Genomic DNA, 26,315 nt, shown 5'->3' with positions numbered 1-26,315 from the left:
ACTAGAACATTGCATGAATCTACACTACAGAGGCTTACAGCAGACACGGCTTTGAGCAATTACAGCACCATCCAGTCACACAGTATTTCACCAGTCCAACACAACCCTTCAGTCCCCATCCAGCAATACTTCAAGCTACTGGGAATGTAGCGCCCTACCTGATTTTAGGAAACAGCAGAAGCAGTAGATCATGCCATCAGCAGCTAGTTTTGAAAAACTACACCACATTCAGATCAGCTAAAATCTGGGTAAGCTCCAAGGTAGAAAGCAGTAAAAGAAACACTCCCACTCTGGCTGTTCTGGAAGATGTGGTTCACTGAATGATTTGGCAGCTGAAGGCAATGGGAGCTACTACAGGTGCTCAGCATGTCTGAAATATCACACCTAATGTGGCGAGCATGGTGGAGAGAGCAGAGCTGGAAACTAGCACAGGCAGGGCTTAATCCTGATTTAAACAGGCAAACACTTGTAGAAAGGAAACTCTTTGTGCTTCACAAGCACTAGGAGGCACAAACAGGAAAGCTCATTGTGCCCCCCACAACCTGCACTGAGAAATGCCAGCCCCAGATAAGCTGCAGCAGTTGAACATCAGCAGTTCATTCACCAGATGCACATTAACCCAGATGCTTTTAAACTTGTACAAAAATAATTCAATGCAGTTCTTGTACTCCTCTGAAAACCAAGGCATGTTTTCAATCTCCCATTACACATCCATGCATCACTGCATTTGTTTTCCAGAGTTTTTGTATGAAAGGAAGAGGGACTTTGCAATCATCCTGCTGATTATACCTACAGCTGGTGAAAATTAGGGAAAGCCAGATGGTGTCTCACCAATTGTTCTGCAGCTGGCCACAACGAAGGCAGCTGGGGGAGACAAATGCTCCCACCACACTCATCACAGAAAACAGCACACACAAAAAAATGCATCTTCTCCTAGAAAAACTCCAATTCATTACTCAAAAAAAATAGAGGGTTGAGGAAATTTGTTTCATGCAATTGCCAGGAGAGAAAGGGGGGGGGGGGGGGGGGGCGGTGTGAACCACACACACAAAACACCCCCAAAAAACCACAACACACCAAACAAAACCAGAGCAAACAAAAACCTGGAAGTTCAGTTGTATTGTCAAATCAGTGCAGCAAATATTAAACTAAGGTGATTGATTCCCAAGGCAGAGAAGTGGGGGATCCTTCATCTGCAGACATGGTAGCCGTGTGTGTTCCTTGTGATGCTGCATATTTATGTCTGCGAATTTGATTTCCTACCACCCTCTGAACAGCTCAGATTTTCCCCTCTCTAGGCAATGCACCATTGAGAACAGATGCAGCGCTAAGGCTCAGGGAGCTGAACTATATATTTTTGAGCAAACACTTAATGACTGGCATTCATTAACCAAATAAACGAGATGACATTGCAGGCTACAATGGAACACTGCTCTACTGAAGTGCTTACCCAGGCCTTTGATTTCACTTTACATGACGAGTGCAGACGTGTCTTTGAATGCTACAGCACAAGCTTCAGTCAGCCATCCTCCTACTTGAACTAACCAAAAAAAGGAATCTGTATCTAAAGCTTTCCATAATTCTCAAGCACCAGCTGACTATCAGTTGGGAACTGTCATTTTGATGATTTCACAGATGATTTGGAAAGGCAATTCCTTAAAGGGTCACTGACTTGTCTCTCTACACCTTTAGCTTCATTGCATACAAGGGCTCTTCAGTTGCTGAATCCATCCCCAGAACACTTTCCATTACATCTCTCTAGCCAGTCATGTCTCTTAGCCTTGCGACCCTAAGCTGGTAGTCCCATAGCCCTAGATAAATGGCGCTTCCAGACTTGGAATCGATTTTTTCCAGAGCTGTAATGGCAGCAAGCACTCTAAAATGTGTACAACAGTTGTGCACATATTATTTCCTGCCCCCTCACTTCAGCGGGTTCTCTTAAACTGCTCATGAACACTCAGGAGCATTTACACAACTGCTGGACCTTCACTGTGCTCAGTGGGTCAAATAATTGGTTGGGATCCATCACAAAAAGCAGGGAAAAAAAAAACTGAAAAAATCCCCAAAACAATTTCAGTCTGTGGCAGGCTAAAAGCCACCAATATTCTTCCAGCATGACTGTACAACACTGAATGACACCCCTTGTTTTTGTTAGAAATTGCAAAAGATTGCAAGTGAAGCTGAAATGCTCAGTTTCTTGAGAAGGAAAAACAGAGCAATCTCCAGAGATGTGGGGACAAACTACCACAGTTTGTCCATCACTCCACGTGGTCAGGCTTCTGCTCTCTTCCAAGGGTCCATCTTTTCAATGTACTGATTTTTTTTTTTTTCAACCAAGTACCATGCAGCACTGCTACAGAGCCTTAAAACAGCTTCTGCATTTCATCCCAGAGGCTTCACCATTTAAATGACAAGGAAAGAGATTCTTATGCATGCAGATTAACTAGCTCTACCCTGTACAGCTAGCCAGCATGAGACTGAAGATATCATGATGACCAGAGTTCACAGTGCTTCACAGATCAGCTTTTTTAAAATTAATACTGCTGAACTATACACCTCTAACAAACTTGCAAGGACAGAAAAATTGCCCCGTGAAGATTTCCCTCTAAGCTTATCACACTTGAATGTAGATACCAGAAATGATCAAGAAAGAAAAACAGAGAGACAGTTTTTTATATATATATATATATATGTATTTATATATGTATAAATTTTATGCAAGAAACCTAAAACACTGTAAAGTCATGTCTTTCTACAGATGATGATTCACTCATTAAATCTAGAGACATTTTCAGACATTAAAGTAGAATAACATATCTGTGTGGGTATGGGGTAACTGGAAGACTAAAGTGATGGATAATTTGAAATGTTAAGATACTATATTAAGAACATATATTTATGACCAGAGCTGAAAAGAGTTCCAAAATTTTCAAAAGATTTAATGACAATGTTTTTGCTATATTTGACTGATTTTCCTATAAATGTAACGTTTGATAAGCTGAAGGGAGAATAAACTTATTTCCTAACCAGCTCCCTTAGGACTGAAGTACAGTGCCCATACTCCTTCTCCCCAAGGGGATCTCCCCAAGGCAACCAGTATGTCTGTGTGCAGCTGATAGCTTAACATGCTGCTGGCTCTTGCAAGCTTTAGCCATCCCTCATTACACACTGGAAAGGTAGGTACATGCATATATTCTGTACACGTAGAAAGATTTTATAATTTTTTTAAATATAGATATCTACCTATCTAGAGAGATGAGATATAATAAATAAATAAACAAACTACCAGAAAAGAAACCCAGACTAAACTGGCACTGGGACTGTATTGCTGCAACCCCGGGCTCTGCTTTCAGCATACAGCTACCACATCCCTAGGGCGCTCTTAGCCCACGCTTTATCGTGCCATATCAACCAACTCCACATGGACCTGCTCCTCATCTGGTCCAAACTGGCATTGCCCCAATGACTTAATCAGAATTTTGCTAATTAGCACCAGCACACAACTGATGGCTTTCTGCCTGAGGAGATGTGAACACTTTTCCTGCCTGCTGGCCTGTGAAAGCTTTTGCTAGCATGGGATGATCTTTTCTGATGTGGTAGAAACACAGTTGTGTGTTATGTTTCCATTTCCGGAAAGAACTTCAGTGACTGTTTGCTGCATCAAGACAGCCTCTAGCAGGCTGCGGTCCCGTAAGACCCAGCGATGTCAAACAGGACGCTGTGACCACACAGGTCAACTGGAAAAGTGTGCTTCTGACACACTGCCAGAGGAAACGAGCTCTCCTCATCAATGGTGCATAGCTGTGCTGAGCCAAGCAGACCCCCATCGCATTGAAAACCCAGCATATGTGCAAAGTAATTAACAGCTACCGTTTAACTCCGGAAACTCAATGAAAGGGGACACAGCTAGAGAACATTAGTGCCAAGAAACAACGGACCGATTCTAACGATGGACAAAATGCAGCACTTCCCTGCTCACTCAGGTCTGCATACACACATAGCCACGTGGAAGAAAACATAACTCTTTCCTACCACCCTAGCAGTATTTATTATTGGTATTTGTGACAAAGAGCACCTCCATAGTGCAACAGAGATGGAATCCAACTGTGCTACACACAGACACACAAACACACCATGACAGATGAAGCATTTCCATAGCAAGGAATGGCCAGATTAAGCAATGTGACAAAGGTTATGCTGAGAATCTCTATTACAGTTCCCTTTGCATCCTACACTCGTAAACTCAGAATGCACTCCCAGATGGAGGTAGACAATAAAAACAGAGTCAGTACTGTCAGGAATCTTAAACTTAACCAGAGTCACTCTGATTTGCATTGATACTAATGATAGCTCATCAATTTTATTGAGTGAATGTTTCATCAGATATAAAGAAGCTGGGCAATAATGGGCACGAAATTAACAGAATAAAAGCAATAGAGGATCATATAAAATTACAGACTGATTTCTCTCCAATAAAAGATGACATTCGGAGAACAGTAAAGGCACTTCCACTAATTAATTAAAGGTATTTGATCACATCATCTCTTTCAGATAGACTCAAGTTTGTAGCTGTAACTATACTGGTACTAAGAATTGAGGCAGTGGAAAACAGCACAGTTTTTTTTGGCTGACCTGAAAATACAGTGCTCCCATTCTCATCTTCAGTTGCTATTTCTTTCAATGCTGCCAAATGTTAAACAGACCCTAGAAGCAAAGAGCTCAGCAGTTAATGTGGTACAATTTACAGTACGAGCTTCACCCATGCAAAATACAGCTCTGTGACACAAACCTCAGCGGCATGGATTTCATACAAAAGATGCAGAGGCTACGCTGACTTCCAAAGTTATAACTCAGCAGAAGAGCTGGAGCAACAAGCATATTTTATTATGAGAGTCTGCAGGCTTATTTATTTATCCAACTTGTGCACCAGGCAGATGCTAGAAAGATGCAACCTTTCCCCCAGGCTCGCACACATGGGCAATTATGTGTCTGAACACCTCCCTCCCAGAGAGAGCATGGAGTCTCACTCTGAGGAACGGCAGTCCAACACTGCAGGAAGCCAGTACAAGCCAAGGAACGATGCTGTGGGAATACAGGATAGCATCATGATTCTCAACCTTTTCTGAACCCTGCTCTTTCTTATTCAACCGAGAATGAGTAGCAACCCAGTATTACATTTAATAACTTGATAAGGCTGGCAGCAAGAAGACCTGTGCTAAGAGGATATTCTTCTCTATCTTGGAGCAAGCACAAAGTGCAAGAGCAAATATGACCCAAAGGGGTCATATAAAGGACTCCATTTTTGCATTTGTTTTATGGGGAATCCCCTCAGAGCTTTTGATCCAGATGGAAACCAGCAGGGGCAACAGGGGATACAAAGGTATCTTTTAGCTACAGTTACACACATACCTAAAGCGTTCAGGAGCTGGGTTGGATGCTGTCATTTGTGCCACGGACGACTGCAATTTGCACTGATTGCCATTATCCTCAAGGGGCCGCTCCCGAATCCAGGAGTGACTAGTGCTTGAGGGAATCATCATGGGAAAGTATTAGGAGCTGCAGGTAGTTGGAGGGCATCTTAAGATTCACCTATAGTGAACTTCTATAATCATGCAAGCTGGTTTTATGACAGCTCTGTGTAACAAACTGCACTTAAGGCAGACAGTTCCAGTTCTTCCTTTCTGGAGCAACTGGTGGAGTTGCAGCAGGACCTTATGTAGGTTATGAAGGGGTTAGACAAGAGAGGTTGTCTTTTAAGGATCAGGCCACGCTCTGGCCACTTCCCCAACATTAACTGCAGAACTGCCTGCAGTGAGCTCTTCCTTGTTACACGTCCATTTTCAAAATCATTAGCATGCATCGTGACAATGTGACTTCAGCAAGGAGAAGGACTGCCGATTAATGTGTCTTTACAGCAACCCTTTCACCTCACTAGGACATTTCACTTGTAGAATTAACTGTTCATTTGTAGCTTCCAAATGAAAGTTGTCAGCTGTGTAAATACTGTTGGCCCCATGGGAGTTATATCTCCAAGCCTTGTTGCAAATAGCAGCGAGGCTGGGAAATCTGACAAACTGAATTCTTTGTGGGCTCCCTCTGAAGTGTTTCTGCAAATGATAGTTCAGAGCATTTTTCCAGGCTCTACATTTCCATTCCTTCCTGCATCTACAGGCAGCACATGCTCAGCAGCTGTGTCCCTACCTTCCTTTTAGTGCCAGCTCCTGGCATCAGGAAATACTAGTCCCTGGAAATATATATCTTTGAATTCCACTACAACTGGGGCAAAATTCAATTTGATAGGCAAAAATTTGAGTGCTTCATTTTTGGTCTGGTTGCAATTTAAATCTCATGAGCTGCAAGATCACCTGGGGGTTCTAAAGTGACTTGTGTACAGGTGAGGAAAAGGTTCATTTAGTTTCTGCCAGTTTCTCATCAAGACTTGGGTAGCATCTGTGAAAGGCCACCATTTGGTTTTGATTAATGAGAAAGGTTTGTTGCGCACTGATGGAACAAAACCAAGAACACTGCGAACACAACTGCTGGGTTTACCCATATCCAACAGTCAAACACATAGCATACGAGGACAGGGAACTGGCCTCACAACAAGCCAAGAGCACATTTATATATTCACATGAGACACAGTCCAAAAAGGACTTGTAGTCTGGAACCTAGCTGCCATAGACCTTTTAAGACCATAAGGACAGGCATGATACCTAGAAGAATGAAGTCACCATAATTACGGGAGAACTTTCTCATAGGCCTGTTTTAATCACGGTGGTGCTATGCCTGTTGCCAATTTATGCTGACTGTCATTAGTCCAAGCACAATACAATGGCATGGTCCATTTGCAGAAATTCGCAACCAAAATGTTGCTCTGTCATTGGTAGTTCTGGAGCTACCTCGTCATTGCTGTGCCTTACAGTATGGTTACACTGGTTCCTCACCCTCCAGGTGTGCTGGCACAGCAGGCCCTAAGGAGCTCAGTGCTATTGTGGCCAGTCGGGCAAAGTAGCCTCTACTTAGCGTTTTGGATTATTAAGGCAAGTGAGGTCCAGCACTTCCCCCACATGTTGGAGATACAGTCATGTACAGGCTGCAACTTCCATATCGAGCACTGGCTTCCACTTAAGACAGAGATATACTGATAAGAGCCAGACATATACTGAAATCAGGCTGGTTTTGAGGCTCTAAAGTAGCATTCTACCAACGCTTCCCCCTTGGTCTTTCCACTTTCTTAGGTTTTCCAGTTCATTCATTTTTTTTGCGTAAAAATCATTGCTTACACTTCCTTTTAAAAATCCACTTGATGCATTACTTTTTCTATCTTCTTCTATCTCTGTTTCTCAGTTTCAGTTCATATGCTCTTGTTTCTAACTTGCTTCCACACAGCTTTGGCTCCATCCACAATTTTATGTTTCAATCATGTCCTCTCAATCTCCTGTCTTCTAATGAATTCAAGCCTAACTTTCTTAACCTCTCCTCATGGCTCTAAGCCATTGAGACTCTTCATCCTACTAGTTACTCTCTCCTGCACCTTTTCTAATTCTTCAATATGTTTTCTATAATAAGAACAAACCACTAGCGGTTAAAGCCTCCTTTCTGGCAAATGGAAAAAGATTTATTTGAAAGAAGAATACTAATAGCAGCCCCATTTCCTCTCTGTGAGGACAGACAGGCAGACACCCCTTTGCAGCCTTAGTAGATCCCCAGGAATCAATCCTGCAGCAGTGGTGAAATAGGAGCAGCTGTTCTGCAGGGGATTCATTCTGCTCCCTCATCTACTCATGCAGCACACAGTGCAGCTGCTCCTCATCCAGGTAAGAGAACAGTAAAAATCTGACACCCACCTCAATGAGTATTACATTTAAAGGAATCTCAGCACTTTCACACAGTGCAGGTACCTTACAGGCTGGGGCAGAACAAGTTCCTTTCAACAGTTTTACCAGTCTGCTTCTATCTTGACCTAGAGAGACAGGGTCAAGCATTTCATTCTGACCATGCCTATCAGCCTCCTCATCTATTTCCCCAGCAGTACAATACCACTGCAAATTGTCAAGAGATCTCAATCTAAAGACAGAAAGGATCCGCATCTTTACATCCAGGATGCCACCTGTAGGGCGGTCTAAAGGTTTACTCATCCCTAAAATAACTGCCCTAAGTAAAACCCCTGTGGACTCTAACAGTGTAGTTACTGCAGTGTCACCATTAACGGGTGAAAATCAAAGCAGTTCACAGAAACATCTTAAAGACTTGTTCAGATATCTTCAACCCACTAAGTTAACAGAATATGAATGAGACTTAGAACATCCCTGGAGGCGTTTAAGAGATAAGTAGATGTTCTACTTAGGGACATGGTTTAGTGGTGTTGACAGAGCTAGGACAAAAGTTGGACTCGATGGATAATCTTGAAGGTCTCTTCCAACTGAAACTGACCTATGATTCTATGATTCTGTTTTTCTCCTCGTCTTCACTAACCCAGGGAAACATGCTGCAGTTAGCATGCTGCCAGTTGTCCTCATATTCTGCTTGTTAATCCTCAAAGAAGCAGCAGCAGCAGTGTCCCTAGAGTAGAAATGCCTCTAACCTCTAGAAACAAGTCTGAAACAAATCTTTGAATAACTTGGACTCTTCTGAATTACCAAAGAACTTAAGTTCAGCTCCTAATTCCCCATCTAACCCATAACTTGTAAAAGCCTAAAGTAGACCATCAATGCTAAGTTGTATCCAAACTTAGAATTCAAATCTGGATCTGAGCTTTGCCACTTTCCGTAGAAAAGTTTGGAGAAATTTGAAGCTCCATGAAAAAATATTTGCAGCAACAGTAACCCATGTTGCAAAGCTATTTTTTTAATGTTATACAGTGATGGTATAAACAGAGAAAATACAGTAACTACTTTAAGTCATTAGAAGATTTTATTTCTTTCATCCTTGCTTCTAACTGTTGCACATTTGATCTCAAAACTTCAGCCAGGCCTCCCAAAGATCATGAATTTTGCCTGGCACTTGTGCATTTGCCAATTCAGCCACTGAATTCTGTTCCACTAGTAAAATGCCATTCAGCAAGGGAAAATTGGGGTGAATGGAGCTCTTCCAAAACAGACTAAAATTCATATTGCCACTTAGAGAGAGTAGTATACAGCCCAGTACTAAAACCAGTGGGGCTCTAGGAACTAGAATGCTTGTTTTGTGGCTATCCAAAAGGTATAGATGGTTTATATGGAGTAAAGACAGTGCCCCAGTTGTGGGAACTGCTTTCAGAGTCTTCCCCCTCTTCTGCACTTTAGCTCAGCAGGCCAGAGAGAGCAGACCACCGAGGCCAAGAGGAGAATTAACCCTGAAAATACAACCCTGGAAGAATATTTTGGGTTTCATTTTTTTGGTGTTTTGTTTTTGTTTTCAATTCATCTACCCTTTTAAAAACTTTAGTGTTTCTCCTCCAAGCAATCAGTCCCAACTGCATTTTCAGCAGCTTCCTTTGGTGAAGTACATTCCGTGGTAGAACACAAGGATATGAAATGAAACATTGGGGATTCCTCCCAGAGTAATTGAACCCATTACATTTCATGAGATTTCCACATTTCATTTAGCCTGAAATAAAACAAAGATTGTATGTCTTTCCTGAGTCTACTGAGTGAAAAAACAAATGTACCTTTAACAAAGCTGCAAAAATTAGTCTCTTCTTATTAAATCATACTTAACGAATTATAGCAGTGACACAAGTTAATTGCAGAGTTATGAGGAGGATGGTGGAGTTATCATGAGTCACTCTGTAATTAGGAACAGAGCATGATTTCTAACAACTACCAAAGCTATCACATTGGAAGAAATTCTTACTGTGAAATGATGAGCAGTTGCCTTTTATGCTCTAACATATTGCGGCCAGACCCCAATTACACTACTGCCATTAATATCTTTAACAACACTAAGTAAAAGACCCAGTTGCAGAGGCATTCACTGTGCTATGAAGATAGGCCCTGTTCAAAAACTTCATGGTGTGAGGAAATACACCCTGAAAGGTGATAGGTATCGTCACGGACACAGTGAAGAGAGGAGCGAGCAGCACTTCTTAGCATAAATCCTGTTTACATTCAGAGTGAATAGTTAACAGAGACTGCAGTATAAAGTGACAGAATCCCTCTGCCAACTACACGCCTCTCATGCATCCTGGTGGGACAGGAAATATGTCATGTCATGTCTCTGCTGTTGAGATGCCCATGGTCAACAATATGGCAAAAATGAGAAAAGCAGCACAGATTTGAAGTCTGAGAAATAACTTCATCAGCAAGTTACTGGCTATGGGTAACCAGAGATCTGGTAAAGCTACAGCTGTAGGAAAGGGGAGAACTGTTACCTGGAAGATAAATGCAAAACAGAAAACCACCGATGCCTTGAGAGCAAGAGGTAAAAAACTGGATAAGTAGGAGGCAGATGCTGTAACATCTTTAGAGACAGGATAAGGAAGGAGAACAAAATAAAAGTTGATATTTTCTTTTCACTAAAGGATTGGGACTCTGTGGAGGCATCTCTGATCCTCCAGAGGAGGATCAGAAATGCACTGAAGCACTTCGACATTGAGAAGGGTCTGGATGATGACAATTATTTCATACTAAAGAAAAGCAATACTCATTGCCCAAGAATGCCAAGAAATTCCCAGTGCCCCTTCAGACTTCACATGCCAGGCTGCAATCATTAGTATATAAACATGGAGAAAAATACAAATATTTAATCAGGTTTAACTGGACGAACATCTCCCAAGAAAAGTACCAGGAGAATCTGGCGTCTGCTCAGTACAGTCCTACAACTTCTTCAGAGTTCCACGTGCTTTCTGCCTGCAGTTTCTCTAGGGTAAGAGAGTAACTGCTGATAAGATGCCTGCATCAGTGGGGGGGAGGCTAACAGTCCCCAAAAGATTTATGCCGTATTTCAGTAACAGCCCACAAAGCATTCAGTGAAACTTCCTTTTTAAGTTGCTTTACAATAAATCAGTGCTAAACTGTAATTGCAATTTGCTTTTCAAGAACACCCATTTCTCAGAAGTCTATAAAAGTTCAGGATGAACATCAGCTAAGCCAAATTTTGCACTTCAGCCCCTTTGTTTTTCAGATTTGAACTATCCCCCCCTATTACCTTCCTCATATGCCTCTGACATTTATGAGATCTATAGCCAATGTGTTCTGTGCCTGTTGGCAGGAGCACAGCATTATTCACACTACCAGATATCACTTTCTGTAATAACTCGGGGAGAGGGGAAGGTGCAAGAAAGTCAGCCCAACCTATCTGCAAAGAAAAATAATGTATTTTCCTCTTCTGTGCTACAAAAAGAAGTGATTTTTTTCCACTCACGTCTAAAAAGGGAGCTTTGGGAGACAAAGGTCTCATTTTAAGCTCTGTACCCTCTGGAGGACAACCTCAAAGGCATGGAGGGGAAAAAAAAATAGAGTCAGCTCTTTCTGTCAAATTCTGTCATTTGCTATCACACTCAGACATACCTCCCCCATGCTTCTGGGATCACATCTCATTAACCTGGGGTTCACGCATGCCTAAGGTAATCAGTGTTTTGCAGAGGGTCCATGGAGCACACAGCACAGATTACCACCATTTTCAGAAAGGAGGCATTTGGAAGCCTGTTTCTGAAACAGCTGCGAACAGCCTTTCCCAAGGTCCACAACGCATGATGTCCTTGCACCCTCTTTTTCACCCGATGCCCCCGGGAACAGTCTCCCAGTGGCACTGTCTGCAAAGCGGACCTGGCCAGATACCACTGCTTCAGCCCCTGCCAACAGGGTCTTGTAGATTCCCTAGTAGAAATGAGTGATCATCTCCCTCGGGACTAGTTTCATTAACAGCCAGATCTTGATATAGCTGCGTCAGTGCAATCTCTGGGACAGACATCTGGGCCATTTACCCAGCACGAAAACAGGGAGTGCTACCCTGGTGGAAAACTGCAGCTTACAAAAGATAAGTGCAGCTACACGGGTAGTTGAAAAATGAGAGCTGGATAGTAGATTCCCATTTTAGAAAAGACTCTCTGGGGAACAATTCAGTGGAAAAACCATATGCCCTTCTTTCATATCAAATTCTTGCCACTCTCAAGTGTCAGAAAAGGGAGCTGTGCAGGTTAGTACAACATACAACTCTTGCATCAACAATACAGTATTCTAGAAATGTAAATATAGCTGCAGTGCACGTAAGGACAATGGGATCAAAGTGTGACACTGAAAAAAGGATGGTTAATTGGATCTGGATGGCATTTGCAGAGAGCAGCTAATCAACATGCCAGATAATCAACACAAGGTAAATTTCACCACTGTTATTATAATATTCATTATCAGTGGTAATTTTCTCACTTTGGACAATGGAACTTACTTTTGCCAGTGTCGTCTTCCAATTCTACTGTACTTAAGAGATTTGTTCTGCAAAATTCATGTTTCCAGAATACAAACCATATGCTTCATCCTTTTCTGTCCATTTTTCCCCTTCTCCATTTGTGCCTTAACAAATTTTTCCTACGAAGAGTCTACTGACGCTTTAAGCTTATTCTCAGCTCATATCCAGTCAGTCCTTTCTGCAGATACTTGTCATTTAAATATGTATTCCTCAATTTCAAAGTTTAATTGTAAGAACTTTGCAGCAATAACAATTTTCAGGATACACGTATGCAAAGAAAATGGACTGCTGCTCCACGGCAAATAAATTACAAATTATTACCCAGCTATCTGTTTTGAGAAAAATAGGATTTCTATCTTTATTAGCTCTACTATCTGCTTACAGAAGGAACAAACCAATGAATTCTACTTAGGGGAAAAAAAAGGGGGGGTGTGGTTTTCTGGTTTTGTCTTTTGGCACTTACTTTCTGATTGCTACAGAAATAAATGCAGAAATGATCCATGTCATACTGAGTATTTTAATGTAATGGGCATCCTGTAATTTGTACTGCGGACAATTTCATCTCTAGGATGTTAAAAGCTAAATTACATAGTAAGATAGCAGAAGCCAGGAGATCACATATGAGTTTAAGATCTGTTAAGGTTTTAACTACCACAATGGAGCAGCATTTTTCATTCCTGCTCAATATTTGTCATCCATTAAATCTGCTTGGGAGGTTAGTCCGGCAGTTCACACACATTCCATCTGGTTTAACAGAATGCCGCATCCCTCGGTGACTAGTAAAGCCAAGGAAATCAAACAGTGAATAGACTACATTGCCTCAAACAGCACAGAAACATAAGTAATGACAAGTTACATCCATTTAAGTTTACCCTCTGCAGTGCAACATAAAATGTGAAAGAGTGGTTTACGATGCAAGAATTGAAATGATATATTGGTAGTTCCCCTGTAACAGCTCAAAGACACTTTTACCTTTACTGAGGAATTATAATCCCCTTGCATATCAATCTCAGGGCAGCCCATTGAGAATTCTCTCTCAGCATTTGGCCCTGTATTCAGCAAGACTGCATAAGCCAAGCAGTGGGGACCACGCTGCCAAGGGGGTAACGAATAGGCCATACTGTGTTTTAATTATGGAGAAGAGAAAAAGGCTGACAGATGATGGCAGGCTGCATTGATGGTTTCTTTGATGGAAGCCTGTCTTGGTGAATGAAGTGTCTTTCAGTACAGCGAAAATAATGAGCTCCCTAGTGTAGGCTCAGCTATTTTTAAGAAACCATTTTCTTTCTGCTCCACAGTTATCAGCCAAACTACACCAATCCTTTCAAACATGGCTCAGGGTAAAAAAAGAAGAGCTGGAAATGCACGGCAGTGCAGCCTATCATTATGGATAACGAAACAAACAGTGCCAAGTAGCACTTAACTCTCTGATTTAGAAATCCCACAATTTGATCAACAAGGCCCTTTACTGACTGTGCAGCCGTGCAGTCGCAGGCAGTACAGATTGCAAATGCAGACCAGACTCACCCCCTGGCATCATCTTCATTAACAGTCAGATTCACTCAATAGTTTCCCCTGGATGTTGTCACCCTGAGCTCCTGCCACGGCACCTGGCTCCGTCAGGGCACCTTCAGATGAGTCTTTATGCTTTAGATTTTGCTACTGGATCACTACAGCTCAGCTCTCAGCCCCAGTTATGGCCTTCCCACAGTTTATTTATGACTGCCCTTCTCTCCAGGGACCACCAGGCCCTTCTGTCTGTGATTCCTTCAGAAATACTTCACAAGAAGGCTCTTAAGAAATCCTGCTCCCCCCCCGCCTATCTTAAACCATGCAACAGGACATCAAGTATTTTATGTGACACACAGCATCACGTAACCACATTTCTGTTTCCCACAGATGCCAGTGTGAAGGAGATATAATTTCTGATTATTTTTAGCTAGGAGGGTTAAGCATTTGTTGTCCTAAAAAATCAGATTTCTCCATCAATAGGCCCAATATAACCCAGATCAAAGGTGATCATGTTGTACATTGAGGGGAAACAAACTAACACCGATACCAGCACAAATGTTTCTAAACAAGTGGCAAATTTATAAGCAGACAGGGGGAGAAATTATTAAGCATCAAAATGAGTACTGACCATAATAAAACAGACTTATAAAATGAAGATCACTTTCTGATTATGAGAAGGAAATAACATCTAGTAATAGCACAGCTTTAATTAACCAGCACGAAGAAAATATGGCGGTAAATTAAAACAAAAGCAAATATTGGAAATCAGAGAAAATCGGAGGGTTCGCCTCCCATTGCACACCCTTAAATACAATATGCTCCCTAAAATTATTCCAAGACTAATTCTCCTCTGGAATGAATCAGTATTGTTGCAGTAACTTCAAAAGCAGGAGAAGTACAAACCAGAGACCTGATGCTGAAACTTAAGGGGGGGGGGGGGGGGGGGAGGTCTTCTCTACTATCATTAATCTTTCATGAGCCATCTCTGATTCCTGCAAATTTATTCGTTATTTGAAAGTATTTCCCAAATAGTCAGCATGAATCATTTCCAGACTTTGGGCAGTTCACTAAAATGTCCATTTCAGCTGCATGCAATTCAAGATATGCAGTTTTGTAGCACATTTCTGCTTCTGCTTCACCATCAGAAATGTTTCAGCAGGGATATAATGACAAGGAAACAGGCAGTGCACATCCAGCACAAGCTGCTATATTTCAGGAAATGGAGAACATTCTTCAGGAAAACCAGACACAAAGATGAATTTCTTATATCCTGCAAGCATCCTCAAATATCATAAGCAAATTATTCATGAGCATAATTGAGAGGGATGTGGTGAATTCAGTTGCACCTTTCAGTCAAAGCTGGAACTCATTTTCAAAGTCCTGACCTTAGTACATGAATGACTGAGTAAAGCTCATTAGCCTGAATTATAACAAAAGGTAAGATTAGATTATAAAACTAATTCTTAATTAACTATAAATCTCTCTCATAATTCTCAACTTCTAATGTACACAAAGTCTAAAAAGAGATGGACAAATAGCAGAGTAATCCTCTAAGAGTGACAGCCATGCTTGGACAACCAGTGCCCACCTGCAGGACAGCAGCTCTGCATCCCCCTGGGACAGTAACTCCAGTTAAAACCTGGATGCGGAGCAATAGTTTTCTCCTCCCCTGCACAGCTGCTCCAGTCCAGAAACCAGGAGGCCATAAAAGTTACCAGGACAAACCATATTTCCATTCAGTCAAAACTTGCTCAATTATTTCAAAAAAAAAGGAAGAAAAGAGACAGCGTACAAGCCTGCCTTCAACTGTCACTTACCAAAGTTGTACACATTTATTTATTTCAAGGAAAACCTCCTATAGCCCCTGCCCTCTACAGATTATCCTATAGCTTTGAAATCACTACTTGGCCTGAATCTTTCTAATCAAGTCAACCATAGGCATCATTCACTGAAAATAATTAAAATTTGGAGAAAGTACTAAATACTTCTAACAGAGGTGTTAGGAAGCCCCAGCTCCATGTACTGGCATTCATAACTACTGTAACTTTAAGAGGAACATTGTTCCTTTAACCACAGCCAGTGCAGCTCAGGAATCATACTCACCCAGCTGTGTTTTGGCACAAGAGCCTTTCCAAACAGTAGAGAAATCACCAGGATCTCTTTGCTGGTAAACATTTGTTCCACCCTCAGTTTGGATGGGAAGAAATTGGCATTTTACTGACTAAGGTCTGTGAGGACACACTACATCACATGTGTCCTGTACTTCCTGTAAATACCACTTCTCACTCACTTCATGCAGGGTAAGAATTTCATTGTACACAAGAAACTGAACTCCACGTGCAAACCCAGTCTTTATCTGAATTCTTTCACTCAGTTAAGACTATTCACCTTCCTGACGATCCAAGTCACTCAAGCCTGATGGATCGCAATCCTCACTGTCGGCAGAATGGGATTTACCTCAAGTACAACCACGACTCAAGCATGTCAAAGAACCGCCACAGGACGCTGAACGGTATTGACAGCTAAAGTCTCCGTGCTTGTCATTTCCGACACTTTGTGCAGGCATCAGTTGGAGTTTGCAGCGCCTGACAGCTAGAGAATAACAACCGACCGCGCACGTCCCAGCGCTGCAGGGGAGAGACTTTGACAAATCTGCCTAGACTGTCTCGTATTAGAGTGGACTGACTCTTTCTCTGTGATCCTGAGGACACCACAATAAATATGTGCTGTACATCCTGAAACAGAATTGGAAGTAAATATGAAATGGGTTCCCATGGGCTCGAGTAGTTTATGCACTCGGATTTAGTACTTTTTTCCAGCTGTCACTTCCAAACAGTGCCTGGTGCTGAGTGTGGATGAAATTTGTTTCTTCAGTATCCAAAGACCCCTTGATTGCTGTTTAAAAGCCTGATCCAAGCCTCCTCCCTGAAAGCTGGCGACTGCCATCCATCCGAGCACTTTACATCACTTACAGAGCACCGGGGTGCCAGACTGCCCAGGGTCCTTTAAGGGTCTGTCACAGAAAGGATTTAACAGAAAGGAGCTTCTCTTGGCACTGGTTAACTATCTCCGGGGCACTCGGGAGGCATATCCCCCATCTCCCTGCCTCAGCGGCAGGTTGCAGTGCAGCAGCCCTGGGAGAAGGCTCTCCTCTTGCCCCTTCACCTCCTTCACCACCTGCACAGACCCCGTCCCTTCCCCTCACTGGCACCAGGGACCCCTTAGAGAGCTACCATGATTAGTGTGTTCAGAGGACAAAACTTCGACCCTAATCAATCACGTGAACGCAAAACAAGTCTATAGAATTGCACTGGGTGCCCGTGCCCAGGGGCTGGCAGCCGGGGGGCTGCAGGGCCCCTCTGAGCAGAGCCGAGGGGCTGCCCCGCACCGCGCACAGCCGGGTCTGTGGTCCCGCCATGGCAAGGCCTGGCTGAGCCCCTCAGCGAGGCTGGTGGCGCCTCTGGGGAAGCACAGGTAAGAAAGGGCCAAACGCCGCACGGAGCGAGGAAAAAGGTGTGAGAAACGGCCCTGCGAGCCCCGGGTGGGAGCAGGGGGAGGAGGAGGAGGAGGCGCGGCAGGGCCGGGGCAGAGAGTCCCCTGCCGCCGTGAGGGAGAGGCCGCGGGGAGCAGGGGAAGGAGCAGCAGAGGGGAGCTGCTATGGACTGACCACAGCCCCCGTTCCCCGTCCCCCTGTGCTGCTGGGGAGGACAGAGGAGTGGGGGGTTGAGGGTGGGAAGCAGAGGAGCTGAGAGCAAAGGGGCGAAGGCGAGCCTGGGAAAAGAGAGGGGTGGAAGGAAGGTGTTTTAATTTATTGGTTTTCCATTACCCAAACATATTGTAATTGGCAATAAATTAATTTTCTCCAAGTGGTGTCTGGTTTTTTCCATGATGGTAACTGCCTTTGTCTCGACCCACAAGCTTGTTTATCTTATTTTCTCCTCCCCACCACCCTGCTGAGAGGGGGTGAGAGAACAGCTGAGTGGGCAGCTGGCAGCTGCCTGAGGCCAGCCCACCACAAGAATACATCAAAATCTACTGCTTATTCTTGTTTATTGCAGATAGGAGATTTTAGATGATGAATACTGTCTTTGGGGAGAGAACTGGGGAAAATATGGGAGACTGTGGTAAAGTGTGCAGGAGAAATTTCCATCTTGAGATCTCAAGACGTTTTACAGAGATCAAAGACCACCTTACACCTAGCTACGTGGGGGTCCTTGGGGCAAAAATGAGAACAAAATAAGAGCATTCTTGATGCCATCCAGTCATGTTCGCAACACATGTGGCTCTATCTCTGCTAATGGCCAAACACAAGAGTTGTGAACCATAAAAGTTAATACATTTGGTATCTCCTTGACAGACTTGCAGTGGGGAAATACAGTCCTGATACCTAGTTTCGGATCAGGCCTCACTGGCATCCAGCTGTCAGGAAGCACAGTCAAAACACCCATGTGGAATTAAATTTTTCCTATTTCAGTCTTCAGAAGCAATGAAGAAAGAGCTACAGGAAGGTCCTGCAACAAAGTGAGCGTCGGAGCAGCACAGACATTGCTGGGCTAGAGAAAACAGCCTTTTAAAGGTAAATTAAGTTTGGAGTAACATAGTGTGGCTAGTGCAACTGTTGCTCAGTAAATTCATTGGCAGGACTGACACCCAATGTGTTGTCGTCTATAATGTGACCATGCCAATCTAGATGGAGGAGAATCTCCTGAAATCAGATTGGGATCCTGAGCACTGAAGAGCTCCACACAATGAAAAAAAAAAAAAAAAGACCCAGGCAACTAGGTGCAGTTGCCTAGTGATCCTCCGTCATCTCATGCTGAGAGACAGGGACATTGCTGCTGTCGAGAGTAAAATCTCACTCTAAAATATATACTGCCTCGATCTGCCTGGGGATGTTCTTGTTTTACTGTGCAGGATCCCATCCCTGCTTTGATTTCTTCAGCCCTTGGCTGGGCTGAGACACAACACGATGAGAGAACTGCAGCCTGTAAGGGAGAAAGAAGCACAAGGCCTTCAAAGCTCAGCTTCCACCTGGCTCTGCAGGAATGAGTTATTTCTGCTCAGGGTGGTCAGGATTTCAGAAATATTTTCTTTCATTTTCCAAAAGCAAAGTTTTGCTTTTTAACTAAAGTGTTTTCATCTTCTCTATGGAGAGGAAGAGCTGCGCTCAGACCTTTGGCTTTCGCTAGCCAAGGATTCCTGTGACTCAGAGCTGCTGCATCAAGGAAGCCATGGAAAGCTTTTGAAAGGTAATGCTGTGCTTCTTAAGCCTTGCAACATGCTGAGAAGGAGGAGGTCACCTTTGCTATATCTATCACCAGTGAAAGCTGTGTTCCCTGGAAGGGAGGCAATTCTGCTGGCAATTGCAGCCTCCTATGTCTGTGTATCTATTTCTAAAACAGCTACAATGCAGATGCCAGAATGACGTTAGTTTGGAGCAGTCACCATATTATAAAATTTGCTTTGTTGATGGGAAAGCAAGTCACACCCTAGCTGCATGCAATTTAGCTTGAAGACTTTCTCCTGTCACCCCTGGCCCCTGCCTGCTGTTCTTTAGCATCATGTAACAGCAACTGCTGACAGTGTTTGTTCCTACTGCTGCATGAGTTTCAAAGCAAAAGAGAACTGAGCCCATTAACTTGATTTTTTTCTTACTTATACCAATCTGATCCTGGCCTCCACCACACCAGTGGCACCATTCCCTTCAAGCTCAAATCTGCAGATGTAATTCCTATGGAGCTCTATCAATAGCTACTAACTTCCATCTATGAGTTTCTAAGCCTCAAATTGACTTCTAAGCAAGAGGATTAATTACTATTTCTTGCCCTAATACAAAAAAATATTGCTTGTGTCACTTTACAAATGCTTCAACTGGCCCTAGCTCTACTGCTTCACTCTTTCTGAGCTGAATCCTTTAAAAGTTGTTGATCATGACTATAGATCTCCTGGCACATGGCCAAATTTCTTCTTTACAGTGTTAAAGTGTGTCCAGCTGCCAACCTCCCTTTCCACACACACATAAATAAATGAGCTGCTGAGAGCATTTTCAGGCTGTTATCACTGCATTGGGTGTTCCACATAGAGAAAACTGGATCAGCTACAACTCACATTCCTTTATTTAATATGTATCAGTGCCAACCAGTATCTAATGGACATAATGATTGAATACTGACAAGCATATTTTTCCAGTCCAGCTCTCCTTTGGCAATAACGCCTGATCAAGATTGATGACTCTAATAACAAAGCAGGCAGTTTGTCTGTTTCTTCTATAGGCTTCATTTTTCAAATAGCCTCAAATTCCCCTTCCCTCCCCCAAAGAAAAAGAGAATGGAAAATTGTGATGACTACTGAGATACCTATAAGAGTTCAGTTGCTGTTTCCTCAGGCCACAAAACCACAAAGGTCAGATTCACTAACTCACTAGCTTGGTTTATGCTAGCATAATTCACATGGTTTTATATCAGTATAAAACTGGTCTGTCAGAGTGGCACATGCAGCTCCCTTGGTGAGGGATTCAGTTACTGGTGTGGAACGAAACCTGAGCAGGTCTGATCGGATCACAACAGGCACATTTCACACACACTTATCAAGTGCCCAGACAAGATTCAAGGCGCTTCTCAAGAATAAGAGTGTCAGCAGCACAAACAAAAAGAAAACAGACTCCACATGCAAGGCATGGTTTTCCTTTTCACAGTCTTTAGGAGACACCAGCAGATCTCAAGGACATCTGAGAACAGCAAGGAAACACTGACATGCAAAGCTGAGCTAGGAACTATTTTACAGCAGGGAGCAAGACCACATTGTATGTGACTGAAAAATAGGACAGTTGAACTTTGTCTTGCCTAAGGAGAATCCACTGCGGGGGCAAAGTACACTGCTGTAGGCTACAGATGGCAATTGCCTAGAAAAAGAACAGAAGAAATGGGAGAAAGCTCTAAAATAGCAACTTGATGGTATAGTCTGCTCTCTAAGAAGAAACCTGGCAATGTTGTATTCGTAGATCAACTCTTCTGTGCTTTAATCAAGAGCAGTTTGTACCTGGCCTACTGCTTAGTTTTCTTGCTGTATCATTTAAATATTTATACACTTTTTACCAAGGAAGCACCTGTGTTTTGAGGTACATTTAAAAGATGGAGACACAGGTCTTGCTCCTTACCAGCATAGCAGACCCACAAAGAGCAACACTCAAGCATTGGACACAGGAATGCATCTGCTTTTCCCGATTCCTACCCGTGGCAGAAGCTGCTTTCATGTCCCACTGGTGTAACAAGGAAGTCACCGTGATCAACATAAACTGAACACACACCCCAAAAAAAGTGCAGGGATCTGTCTTCCGTGACCCTCTGAATGCTGCATAGCAAACACACACAGGCTCAGAAACCAGCAGCCTCTTTCTCACCTCCAGTCAAGAGGCAACACATACAGAGGCAGAATTGCTTGTGAGCCATAAGCAGAAGTAGCCTCTCTAAAATTTCCCTCAGTCCCATTTATACGAGATCTTAGAAAGTAGCGGTACTTGTACTTCAGAGCCAAAGACAAAAGCAATTGTAGAGATGAGTCCCTAGAGGGATCTTTGCTCATCCTTAGCCTAAAGAACTTCCTGCTAGTCTATTCTACTGTTCCTAATTTGAAACAATGTGTGATATATAGGAAAGGTTAAATAGGACTGATCAGCAGTGGAAAGTGCATTTTACACTGAATTAGGTAAGGGTAAACAGGAGCCAGCATCTGTGTTACATAACAGATCTAATACTATAGTGATCCCAAACTCTTCTCGCAAATCCTCTCATGAATGAAGCACCACCACACTTACACACCTGATAAAAGCTCACAAAATATCACTATGGCACACATCTTCAAACAAAGATCCATTTCAGCTTTGAAAACACAAGAAAGAGATTTCAGTCATTCTTGATGACCTTGAGCCGTGATTCTCAGCCATACATCCCTGATACCATTACTGACACTTTTCATCCAACCCGCTGATTCTACCCCCTTTCTTTGCCTCAGTTTCCCTTTCAGTTCCACCAATATTTGCTGAAAAGTCCTTGAACAGCTCACAATCCTGTAATCAAAGACTACAAGTTAGACAAAGGCAAATTATAAATTCTGGACTGAGTACTAGGACAATTGGTAAATGTCATTTAGAAAACACAAGAGCCACAAAAAAAACCCAGACACTTATTGCTCTGAAGCACCCTTTGCCCTCAGCAATACCTAAATCTAACTAATCTGCTTCTTATTTGCTTCCCACTTTATTGGGAGGTTTTTCCCAGAGCAGAGGTGCCTTTGAGCAACTGTAGATCAACCAAAAACAAAGTCTTACTTGATCAGAATCCGAGAGAGGTTAAATGCTTGGGAAAGGGGACAGCAAAATAGTAGAGGCACCATTAAAATGTAAATAGACAGAGTACCTTATACAGACTCTGGAAATAAAAGCAAAGCAAGCTCTCACTATGTTATTTAGTACTCTAGCTGCCAGGGTACTCCAGTGAACAGCAATAGAAACAATATGGTGGACATTATTCTGTGTCCTCCATAGACACATAGGCACACATGCATACTTAGATAACCACATTTGTACACAGACAAAACCTGAATTTTAAGGATTAAAACCAAATTAACAACTATGTTACTCACAAGACTAAAGCATCTTTGTAACTATGAATTCAAGTATTGGATCAAAAATTTCCTGTCCCGGAACCCACAGCACTTGCACCTGATATGCTGAGGCTCAAGCACCTCCCCAAAAACGTCATAAAAGTTAACATAGTCTTCTTTACTATGTTGCAGGATCATTTTGTATGGAATCAGTCTCATGACTGAAGATGATAAACTGAAAGTGTAAATACTGTATAACATCCTGCTGAGATGAACATCATGTAGCACTCCCACCAATGTTCCATGCAAGGAAAGAACAAGTGATCACTAGATATCTTGCAGGAATATGATTTGCTGCCATTTGGTTTAGAACACTATTATTACTTTCAATACTCTCAGATGCTGTTCACAGCAAAGGATACAAGTAATTCCAGAAAACAGAGATACAGGGTAGTTTCCTTGTCTTTCAGCACAGCAAAGCAAAAGCCAGCTCAAGATTTCAAAAGAAGCAGACACCGATTTGAAATTTTCTTTATTTCACCTTACTGTCATAGGTACAAGCATGCCCCGGCTCTGGTAAATCAGACTTTTGAGTTACTAGATTTCCACTGCTTATTTTGACTCAATTCCCACAACCTTTTTAAGAAAAAAAAAAAAGGAAGTTTCATTTTTTGCACACTAAAAATGGCATTGTCACTACCTGCATTTTCTTTTTTGTTTTCTTGTGCTTTTTTGTTTATTCTCTTGAGTAAACAGATCACTTGTGCCTGTAAGATTTTCATTTTATTTCCAGCTTTGGACTGTATAGGAAAAAAAAAAAAAGGCATTTCTTTCACATTGTGATAAAAGACAGTCACAAAACGCCACAGCTTCCAGAGAGTTTCTTAGACCATCAACTTCAGCTAATTCTTAATAATCCATGTGTACAGCATGTACCAAGTGCAGAAAAGGGATTAACCACTTTAATAGGTCTACTTTTTAATTTGTAACCTGGATCGGACAAAACGTTGCCTGGAAGCGCTCCTTCTCCAGGTGCATCTAGAAATTTGTTGCTAGCAAAACATTACTGCCCACATTGTAAGAATACAAATAATTAGCTTCTACAGTATTATTTGATAAAAATGTAATGGTTCAAGAACATACAGAGACTCATAAGTCACTGAAGAGAGTGATTTCGATACAGTCCTGCGATGCTCTGGTCAAAGCAAATGCATGAAGAGAGAGACTGAAGAAAGAGAACTGACTTTTTCAGCTTAGGTAGAAGTAAGGAATCCAAAGGACTAGAGAGCAGCACAACGCTCTCAGGGAGCAAACTGAAAACAGAGTTCTGGTATTCAAACAGTTTAACGTTAAGCAGGGGCTGGGCCACTACTGACATTTTCAATCTGTTAGATACCTATCTGCAAACAGAGTCAAGAATAACAGAAAAAAAATAAAGAAAGCTTGCTACTTTTCAAATGCATACACAGACTCATTTTTTTTCTTTACTTTGCAAATGCTTGACTCAAATTCAAGATGGGCTTTTCTCAGAGCAGTAGGAAAGCCTCTAGCGTTTCTTGTGCTTCAGTGGTTTCGTTTGCACACACAACTTGATACATATCTATATGGGCAATTCACAAGAGTAATTTTGCATCATTACTCCTTCCATTTGCTTCAACAGCAGTAGCAGTAAGGTGTTGTTGAATAATAGAGACCCTGCACAGTCATACCATGTCAAAAACTTACCGAATCCCTCACAATCCAGTTATAACAGAAGACGCTCAAGTTAGGATAAACACAATCAAGGCTAAAGAGCCTCTACAAAAGACAAGAAAGATGTCAAGGGACACGACACAGGTATGTGGTAGTTACGAGCATAGATCGCTGCCTCAAAATCATTTGAGCCGTCACTTCCTTTGAAATATAAAGATACATCAGCAAAACTCCAAACTCTGCTCCATCCACTAAAATTATCAGTAATTGCCTTAAATCTTATAGATATCACAGAAGTGGTTCTTGAAGATACCACACTCAATAAAATAAGACCTTTTCCCTCAAAAAGCTGTTTCATAGCTAAAGTCATTTGCAAAACATGGGGGATACAGTACAAATTCCAGGGTCCTAGATCTCCCGGTCCTGAGAGATGCCTCGCTGTTAACTTGGTAAAATAACCTCTGATATATTCTAATCCATCTCCGATTTGGTTCAATAGACTTACTCTTTGTACAATACAGCAGGTGGTGACACGTCACTGGAACCGTAATTCAGAGGATAACTGGCTTCTTTGAGGTCCTTTGAAGTGATGTTACTATTCTCGGGATATTTTCTAAAAGCCCTTGCTAAATGATCCATATCCTCTACTGCAGCTAAACAATAATTGATTTTTCTGTTCTTTCTAAGCACTGTCCCATTGCCAACATATATTTCTCATTTAAGTTCCTGGAGCATTTTGTTGCCTCTCCAGCTTAATCTTGCCTTTCCATAAACTTACTTTATGAGCCTCCCCATCTGTTTCTGCGAGATGTGTGTGCATGTTCTGTATGTGTATCTCTATATATAGCCATTACCCAGACAGGTGTGTGTTTGCCGACTGCACAGCATGTACACGCAGCCTGTCAGGAGCTACCGTGACAATGCTGTAAAATGAGATTCTGAATTCTGCTTCGCTGCTGAGCCTGCTCCCTGTTTAATATCTGTGACCATGATGAATTATGTTGGACATCCTGGTTTCTCCTTACTGAATCATAGCCTGCAACATAACATCTCTCCCTGGCGTTACACAGATTGTTTTGGGACTATGAGCTCTTTGCATGCATTAAGAACTCCATTTTTGGCCCATCGCTATTCTAGATTTTATGCTGATAGTAAAGCAGATTGTTAGCATCACATTCCTCTTTATCTGTTTGCCAATAACATGTAACATCGAAATACTGAGTTAGGAATCTTATTGCACTGCCCAACCCTCCTGCTTAATATTAGCACCTTGGAGAGACACATCTTACACAATTAAACAAAAGTCAGTCCTAACTGGGTTTGGTCCTGAATAAAATGGATCCTCTACCCCTTCCAAAAAAAACAACCCAACTCCCCAATGTCCATAACACTAACAAAGAGCCTCCTACTGACATGCCCCTAGGGCTGGCTGTGCCCTGGCTGTCAGGCTCTGGAACCAGCCCTACCACGTCCTGCTGTCCAGGTGTGGATATCCGCTATCAGCTCAGCAGTTGTACAGCGCCTCAGGAGCAAGATCTAGTTTCAAGGGCTGCTTCATTATTGCAATAAGGATGCAAAACCACAGCTTATTTTAATGTACTTGGCATGGCTTTGTGTACTTCGGTTAGCTGAACAGAGTAGCAGCCAGGTAACTTCTGCTCAAACCACTGGTCCCCAGCAGGCAGTGTTGTCTGCTGGTAACCTGGCACGTTATGGCTTCGCAGCACCGTACTTGCCACCGTTTTGGCTAGGGTTTAAAGAGAACGTACATAAGGCTCTTCTTTCACAGCAGCATTGCATGTGATCACCCCAACAACACAAAGCACTGTGCATGCACTGCATTCCCAACTGCTTTGTTTTGCACGCATGCTAAGGTCTAAAACACATCACCAGATTTTGTGTCTTTTTCTGCCCTTTGGCTATTTTTCATAACTGAGGATGTCTTTCTCTTCTTAGGTGCTCAGCTGGGAATTTCATCTCACTAAGCTCCTGCTATTGCAGGGACCTATGACCTTCAGCACACCTTTGGGCCCTCCTGCTCTTTTCTTACAGCACAGCATAGCTGTAGCTTGTGATTTTTGCTGCAGGTATTAAATCTGTGCAGGGAAGTAATTTGTGCTTTA

This window comes from Leptosomus discolor, chromosome 16 (assembly GCF_034619465.1).
Source record: "Leptosomus discolor isolate bLepDis1 chromosome 16, bLepDis1.hap2, whole genome shotgun sequence".
Lineage (NCBI taxonomy): Eukaryota > Metazoa > Chordata > Aves > Leptosomiformes > Leptosomidae > Leptosomus > Leptosomus discolor.
Note: the sequence above shows the minus strand (reverse complement) of the source record.